Raw genomic sequence first — 9,294 nt, 5'->3', positions numbered from 1 at the left:
ATCTATCTATCTATCTATCTATCTATCTATCTATCTATCTATCTATCTATCTATCTATCTATCTATCTATCTATCTATCTATCTATCTATCTATCTATCTATCTATCTATCTATCTATCTATCTATCTATCTATCTATCTATCTATCTATCTATCTATCTATCTATCTATCTATCTATCTATCTATCTATCTATCTATCTATCTATCTATCTATCTATCTATCTATCTATCTATCTATCTATCTATCTATCTATCTATCTATCTATCTATCTATCTATCTATCTATCTATCTATCTATCTATCTATCTATCTATCTATCTATCTATCTATCTATCTATCTATCTATCTATCTATCTATCTATCTATCTATCTATCTATCTATCTATCTATCTATCTATCTATCTATCTATCTATCTATCTATCTATCTATCTATCTATCTATCTATCTATCTATCTATCTATCTATCTATCTATCTATCTATCTATCTATCTATCTATCTATCTATCTATCTATCTATCTATCTATCTATCTATCTATCTATCTATCTATCTATCTATCTATCTATCTATCTATCTATCTATCTATCTATCTATCTATCTATCTATCTATCTATCTATCTATCTATCTATCTATCTATCTATCTATCTATCTATCTATCTATCTATCTATCTATCTATCTATCTATCTATCTATCTATCTATCTATCTATCTATCTATCTATCTATCTATCTATCTATCTATCTATCTATCTATCTATCTATCTATCTATCTATCTATCTATCTATCTATCTATCTATCTATCTATCTATCTATCTATCTATCTATCTATCTATCTATCTATCTATCTATCTATCTATCTATCTATCTATCTATCTATCTATCTATCTATCTATCTATCTATCTATCTATCTATCTATCTATCTATCTATCTATCTATCTATCTATCTATCTATCTATCTATCTATCTATCTATCTATCTATCTATCTATCTATCTATCTATCTATCTATCTATCTATCTATCTATCTATCTATCTATCTATCTATCTATCTATCTATCTATCTATCTATCTATCTATCTATCTATCTATCTATCTATCTATCTATCTATCTATCTATCTATCTATCTATCTATCTATCTATCTATCTATCTATCTATCTATCTATCTATCTATCTATCTATCTATCTATCTATCTATCTATCTATCTATCTATCTATCTATCTATCTATCTATCTATCTATCTATCTATCTATCTATCTATCTATCTATCTATCTATCTATCTATCTATCTATCTATCTATCTATCTATCTATCTATCTATCTATCTATCTATCTATCTATCTATCTATCTATCTATCTATCTATCTATCTATCTATCTATCTATCTATCTATCTATCTATCTATCTATCTATCTATCTATCTATCTATCTATCTATCTATCTATCTATCTATCTATCTATCTATCTATCTATCTATCTATCTATCTATCTATCTATCTATCTATCTATCTATCTATCTATCTATCTATCTATCTATCTATCTATCTATCTATCTATCTATCTATCTATCTATCTATCTATCTATCTATCTATCTATCTATCTATCTATCTATCTATCTATCTATCTATCTATCTATCTATCTATCTATCTATCTATCTATCTATCTATCTATCTATCTATCTATCTATCTATCTATCTATCTGAGTACCCATCGATGCAAGAGTCGAGCACTCTGTGATTCTTGTCCTTGATTAAACTTGCAGTAGCCTTTTAGTAAGCATGTTTATGCTTGTGTAATGGCTCTTGACCGGACTTATACCCCGTTACTTCTAGCTTTTTCTTTTGTAAGCCATTCACGCAGTAAGGTCGGGATTCAGTGGAACATTGTCTCCACTGCCGGCCTAAGTTAAAGCTCAGGCAAGTGGTGCAAGCGCACTTGAAATGAACGGGGTGATCAAGAAGGGTACAGAACTTGGTGCAACTTCTGGAGTGGTCAAAAAGCTCGTGACACTATCCGCACCACCACGACTGCCGGCAGCTCCAGTATCGCAACCACCATGCCGTCCCTCTTGCGGATGCCGCTCTAACGTGCTTGGCCACGGCATCAAAGTTCGCCCGCGTTCAGTCACGTTTGGGACTGCGCTCGCAGTTGACACGGCACCACATCTGACCAACTTCTTATCTCTCATTGATGGCCCCAGGGTGACATTTGGAATGGGAACTTAATTTTTTGAGCAAAAAAAATGTCATTGCTGAGGAATTCTCGCTTTATTTAAAATAGTACACTTTAGAGTTTTGCTTGAGTGTTTTCTTCGTGATGATGTATTAGACATTATGCATACATCGCCCCATGGTATTCACCTACGTGTGTTCAATAATTTACAAGTTATGGTCTTCTGGGATGTTGTTTCAGTTTCAACAACTGAAGAATGGTGGAGACGGCGGGTCCACCGCAAACGCAATGAACTATTTGCTGCTGTTTGCAGAGGTCCATCTTTAGACTACCATGCTACGTAAATCTACAAATTTACAAGCATTCCCGCCTGGCTCGTCATTGACCGCAACCACGCGGCACCTGAAGGAAGTCATGGCATCGTGACGCAAGCAGTCCTACCCCGAACACATCAACGTTCCCTCTTACCAGACACTAAAGCAGCTACATGGCTGCAATCTTCAGAGAGCAGGGTAGGACAACTGCGGATGCATGAAGCATTTCCTGCTGTTTGCAGAGGTAATGCTGTGGACTACCGTACTATGTACATTGACAAATTCTACAAGCATCTCCGCCTGGTTCGGCACCTGAAGCAAGTCACGGCAGGCCCGTGGTGAACGCCCGATGGAGTTCAATGGAGCCAAATTATGGAACGTAGAAGATCAATACAAAGGCAGTTACCAGAAATTTCAAATTGACCAGTAAATTGCGTTAAAAATCGAAATAAATTCTGCCTGACACTCTCGCTTTCTGATTTTGCTATGATATTTTCTTTTTATTATCTTTACATTTTGGCTGTGTCAATATTTTTCTTTGTGTGTTATTTTATGTGCTTACATGTTGTTTTTTGAAGACTCCTGAATATTTTTTTGCACTTCGTCACGTGTATCTTTCAAGCCTGTACTATTACAGTATTATTATTGCGTGTACATTAACTTTTCATCCCCATATTTTCTGCGCCGGAGCCTCTTACTATTTTTTTATTCGACCGGAAATTGGCCCCTGAAATTGTCGGGTCAAACAGTGTTGCACACATTTCTTGTTTTATCGCAATAAAGTTGGTCCTAAAAAAAGGGGGTGTCTGGTTTAGGTGAATTTTTCGCATCTTGGAACAATTACAAACAATATTGTCTGTTTGCGGCGGGGGGGGGGGTATAAAGAGGAAGGAGGGCGGGAAGGGTCTCTGAAAGAATCCCGCCGTCAAGGAAGGTCTTTCTTGAAGAGGAATGGGAGAAATCTTAACCATATCATTTGTAGACCGAGTTTCATGAGCGTAACCCACAGTGCGATGTCCAAGTGACTTCCTACATGCATGCTCGACCACATTGAACGATACAAGAGAGGTTAAATGGCCTTTTTATTGATTGAACATCAGCAGTGAACGACCGCGCTCGGAGGTACTTAAGCGTAAAAGGGAGCAGCGGGCTCCACTACAGCGGCGTTCTTAGCGGAGTGCTGTAATGCCCAGCAAAAAGCTCATTTGCACGAGTGTGTTCGCCTACTATAAGTACAAAGCACAGCTGACTTGGGCTGCTTCGGCTGTCGGCGAGCACATTCCGTCGTATATACCAAATGGTGCTCCGCATCTGCTCAGATTTGTTTTATCACTCGCCATTGGAAGCTAGAAGCCTCATCAGAGCCGCTCTCAAGAAAAGCCTGTATTGGCTAGATCGACGGGCAGCCTCCTGTTCCAAGACTGCTTTTGACTATGCGCCAACATCTCCCAATATCGCGTCTTTACGCTATGTGAAACGTCATAGGTTTACAGCATATTGGTTTGCGCCACTTGGGTTTTTTAACGCATATCACGCAGTAAACGGGCGCTTTTTACTTTCGTACGCATTGAAATGCGGTCAATGGGGCCATGAATTGAACCAGCGAAAGAGTGCTCATTAAGAAAAACGATGTTGTTGCTAGGGCTTGGAGGCCTATTTAATATTTAGACATTGCATGCCGTGAAAAATGAGGGAAAAAATCATGAGCTAACGCCAAGTTCTTTATTAGGCACCTATGAGTGGTACGCCGAGAAAGAGCACAGACAGCGGTTCCGGTCGTATCCGTGCGGGTCTCGCTACACTCTTCACAGTTTCAAGGGTCACCAGCTCAAAACCAAACACCACCGTAGTTGTCGCAGCACCGATATCATTAACACATGAAGGAACAATTCTGGATCACTTTTTGTGTCAATAATTTATTAACGTTGTTGCGTTCTTTATTATGATGTCTTTGTTCCGAACGCCCTTCCTGTTAAAATCCCTAGTAGATTGACAGTATGTATAAATAAATAAATGAATAAATAAATAAATAAATAAATAAATAAATAAATAAATAAATAAATAAATAAACGCGAGGCCAAAGCGTCCTTGACCGGCACCGAAACTTAGGCGAAAGCGCCCGAGATAACGCGACTAACAGCGTTCGGGAAACACGCAAACGATGCGCGGCGGTTACAACGGCCGTACGGGTCAGAAATTCAAAAAGAATAGCGAGTGAGAGAGGGAGCGAGAGGGGCCTTTTCTCCTTTCAGACCCTTGTTTCGCTTAGATCTTGTTCTTTACTATAGACGCTAGCGACAATTCCTTCTTCAGTTACGTTCACAACGGGCGGGGCACAGAGTTACTTCAGCGGAGTTTCTCTCAATGAGCTGGGAAGGAGGTGACACGCGCTTTGCACCCCCTGCGCCAGCTTTCGATGCTTCTCTTCAAACAGGAAGTGTCCGCGGTAATGTGTTCTAGAAGGCTTCTATTACACTGTAACATAGGGTAGAAATCGCAGTGTTTTGAGAACAAAAAACGTTCGACAAAGGCGTGTATATTTGCATCCTTTAGAATTCATGTCATCCAAAAAGAACAAAAACTGTATGCAGAAGAATGTTCTTGCGGGATAGTTCGTTGATGATCGAAGAAAGGAAAAACTGCGGAATATTACGAGAACGAAAGGCAAAGAAACAAAACACAGCACCACGGGCGCTGTGCTATGCATAAGTACTGGAAATGCATTGACGCACATACGTTTGTGACAGAAATTCTTTTAGAACAGAAACACACGGACATGCGCAGGCTCGTGTTTTTCTCTGGTGCACATTTCCGGACTCTAAATGCAGCATGCGAAAAATTACAGGAGTGGACTTGAGGCTGCTCAAGAGCGGATATGCGAAAGCCCTTCCCTTTTCTCTTTTTCCCCCATTTTTATTTCCGTTTTCTTATTTGACATGTTTATATAATTTATTTTTTCGATTTTTTCTTAGTTATTCAGTGTTTGTTTCTTTTCAATATTTTTTTATTTTTCACAGTATTTTTTATTTATATTATTTAATTTTATTATTTCCATCCACACTATCATCGCCGCTGCCACCACCTCTCACTGTCGCTGTCATCATCACTATAAAAATCGGTTACTTCACCAAATAACAATATCGCTATCATTATCGCTATCACTATTTATAGCAATATCACGATCTATCTCTCGCTGTATCACTCGCTATCATTATCCCTATCACAGCCTATGCTATTACTATGAAATCCAGGGTTCGACGGAAACCCGTCTGGTCGGGTATGCTCATGGCGGAAAATCTTCAAGCGCCGACCAATCGTTAAAAAAGATGACGTTTCGGCCCCGGCTTACGGGGGCCTTGTTCACAATGAAAGAAAGACAGGAGTGAAGGTAAGTTATATAGGTTTCATGGTATGACGAAAGCAGCGGGAGTATATCGGGGGTAGATTGCCTTCGTTGCGATTAAGCGTGTTTGCCGTCGTCTGAATATAAAAAGATTCTAGGTAAAGCCTTGTCGTCTTGCTCTTTTCTTTTCCGATTATCTTCCTGCCGTCCCAGTCGATGTCATGGCCCTCGAAGATGGCATGATCAGCCAGTGCGTTTGTTGCCACGCGCTTGTTCTTGACATCATTGTGGTGTTGCTGCAATCTTTTCCGAATATCACCTGTTTCACCAATATAGCCATGCTCACAATCAGCGCAGGGAACCCTATACACGATGCCCGGGAACTTCTCCTCTATCTTGTCTTTCACTGTAACCATCGCGTGTCGCAGCTTCTGCGTGGGTACATGTGCGACGTCGACTTCGTACGACTGGAATATGCGGGATAAACTTTCACTTACTTCGGGGACGTAGGGTATCGGGATCCTTTTCTTCTTCTCTCGCTGGGGTTGCTGTGGCGGCGGGTGAGCTAGGCGATTCTCGGATTTTTGTATAAAAGAACTGGGATAGCCCGAAGCCATCAGGTCGCGGCGAACGGTGTCCAAATCTGTCTTTTTCTCTTTCAGCGTAGAGCTGAGGTTCTCTGATCGGCGGACAAGCGAGGCAACAACGGACTTCTTGTGACAGGTCGGGTGTACGGGTGTACGGGTGTCGAGTGTACTATGTTTCTGTAGCACTAAATATATCTATGGTCAGCTATCATTATCAGTACGGTCTCTATCCTTACCATCACTGCCACTCTCTCTAGATCTGTTACCATTAGTACCTATCATACCACCATCTATCACAAATTTTTACTATCTATTCAGTATCACTACTATCAATACATATATAATGCTTGTCAACTGTTGCTTAGTGAACTTTTATATTTTGTTTTATTTTCCATAAACTTATGATTGAGAGTTCGTGCGGACAGTTCGGCGGACAACTTCCGTCTACAACTGCTGTCTACAGCTGGCTTTTGTGAGCGCGAATCATTCTTTAATCTGGGAATGCTCAAATTCTCTTGGGAGAGCGCTAAATACCATTTCGAGAGAATCCTGGGAAACCCTTCTGCGTAGTTCGGACCCAGAGCTCCAGCTCAACCCGTTGATATATATAAATGTATTGATAGTAGTGATAGTGAACAGATAGTAAAAATTCGTGATATATCATGCTGCGTATCTGAATATGATTTAATATCTGATACGGGTCCCATTTGGACCCAAGATATTAAACTTATATTTGGAAATGTGGCGGAGTGCTTGAAGTTTGCTTCACTTCCATCACGGGTTGGCCCGGCATTGCACTGCTTCCGGGATCGGCCCGGGACATAGTAGCGCGCGTCTTTTCTTTCAATCTTTGCTCTGCTGTCGTTAAACTCTCCTACTTTCAGCACGTGGCAGCGATTGTGGCTCAGCTTGAGCCAGTGGGTAGGCCCGTGCACTTTCCTTTTCATTCTTTCAGACAACAGCAAGCAAGCAAGCATCTCCGCCTCGTCTGACTGGCAGAGGATACCGCTGGGACAAATGACCTCCCGGCCAGCATTAAAAGCAGTGCCTCCTACCTCCTCGGCCTAGTGCCGAGGGGCCGGGAATGCCATTTTTGTTGGATGCATGGATGGAGAAACTGTTTTCGTCAGAACGCATGTGGGGACGTTTCCGTGCTAGATATGAATGCATTGCTGGCGGCGACCTGGGTGGCCCACTTCACGGGCCTGGTCAGGACGACCGCATCTCAGCTGGCCAACACGGCCTCCCACTGCTCCAGAGAAGGATTACGCATAATATAGTTTCCTTGATTTTCTCATGATTTTCTTCTTTTTGTCTCACCGTTTGTTTCGCGTATATATGCGCTTTTGAGACCTGCTTTATAGCCCATATATTTTCAATATGATCTTTGATGAGTGCGGTTTTCTTTCTTTTGTTTAATAATCTGCGTCAACTGCTGTCTTGTAAGGTGGCCCCTGGGTCGTCGTCAAGTAGCTTAGTGCAACTTTTAGTCCAGGAGACCATTCAGAGTTTGTGTTTGTACCACTCTGAAAAATAGACAAATTGAATTGATTTGAATTGAATATATGCCGGTGGCCGCGCTATGCTATAGCTGCTCCATATGTGGTCATAGGTTGCCAGTTCCTGACACCGTTTGCTTTCCGGCTGAACGTCTGGGTAGATATTGTTTAATACGTATGGGTTATCGAAAGATCGAGTATGCAATCTTCGCCAGACGCTTTCCTGCGCCTTCACCAATTGCTTCTCCGGGGGCGGGTAAATTCTCCGTTCAAGTTTGTAATGATGAGTAATGTCGTGAAAGGACACCTGCCCATCTCTTGTGCACCTCGCCGAACGTCCGCTTCAACTGCTCGGCAGACGAAACCTCCAGCACTCACGGGAGCCGTCTCGTTCCCAAGGTTCCGAGAGGGTGCCGGTACCCAGACAATTTCCACCGCCGTAGTCCGTACCAATCGTGCCACTGTGACAGATATTCTGCCCCTCGCCAAATTTCGAATGGCTGTTTTTGAGTCGCTGAAAATCAGGTCAGCTTTATAAAAAAGTTCTTTCCTCCTCCTCCTCGTTAACTCAAATGTTGTCAGCCTCGTCTTTGACCATCTTCACCGATCTCCAGTAGGGGGCTGGTTGGCGCATCGGGCGCCCGATACAGGGATATAACATGGAGGGCCTGTAGTGCATCGTACTGCCGAAAGTGAGGCCATCAGAAGAAAGCGGCCTCGTCCCCAAAGACAGTCTTGGGCAGTGCACGAAATGGGAAATCAGCGCAGTTTTTCAGCGTCGGTTTTATGTTCACCTTGGCATTTCGTCGTTCCGTAATTCTCATCTTTTTTCGCTATAATGCCTACCTATTGCGAAGTGAGCTGCATGAGGAGAACAGCATAGTCTCCGGGGAAGACGTTTAAAAAATAAGGTTCGTTTGCATAGCAGTCGGACGATACTAGCAAAGGACAGCACGTCGCCAGCAACACGTACGGAGTCTCGTCCGCTCAGATTTTTGTCGTCCCGTAGCGCTAGTGTCGGCAAAGCTGCGCTTTATTGTGAAGCACGTTCTCATGCTCTAAGCCGAAGTCCTACCATTAATGGGGGGGGCGAATTTAAGACAGGATAGGTGTAACAAATCCTACAACAGGCAGCCGACAATGCATTGACCACTTTACCGAATTATGTTTCGATCGAGGCGGAGTGAAGGCGCTGCTACTAACTGGTAAGGTGCCGACGGTGTTCTGCTAGTTCACATCAGTGCCGCCAAAAGGTATGGTACTACTTTTCCAAGCGGAGTGTACCAAGCGCTGTTTCTTATTATGTAGTAAATTTGCCCTGAACGGGGTTTTCTTCATGATGCTTTTGTGCAGTTGACTTAAAATAGCGCTTGCTC

The 9,294-nt window shown here is 41.8% G+C and overlaps 1 pseudogene; it reads left to right on the top strand.

Annotated features, from left to right (window-relative positions):
* Positions 1 to 7,074: 7,074 nt before the first annotated feature.
* Positions 7,075 to 7,242, top strand: LOC144116651 (U2 spliceosomal RNA; annotated as a pseudogene).
* The last annotated feature ends 2,052 nt before the right edge of the window (positions 7,243 to 9,294 follow it).

The sequence above is a fragment of the Amblyomma americanum genome, chromosome 1 (assembly GCF_052857255.1).
Source record: "Amblyomma americanum isolate KBUSLIRL-KWMA chromosome 1, ASM5285725v1, whole genome shotgun sequence".
NCBI lineage: Eukaryota > Metazoa > Arthropoda > Arachnida > Ixodida > Ixodidae > Amblyomma > Amblyomma americanum.
The sequence above is the reverse complement of the archived record's forward strand: the minus strand, read 5'-3'. Positions and strand labels throughout refer to the sequence as shown.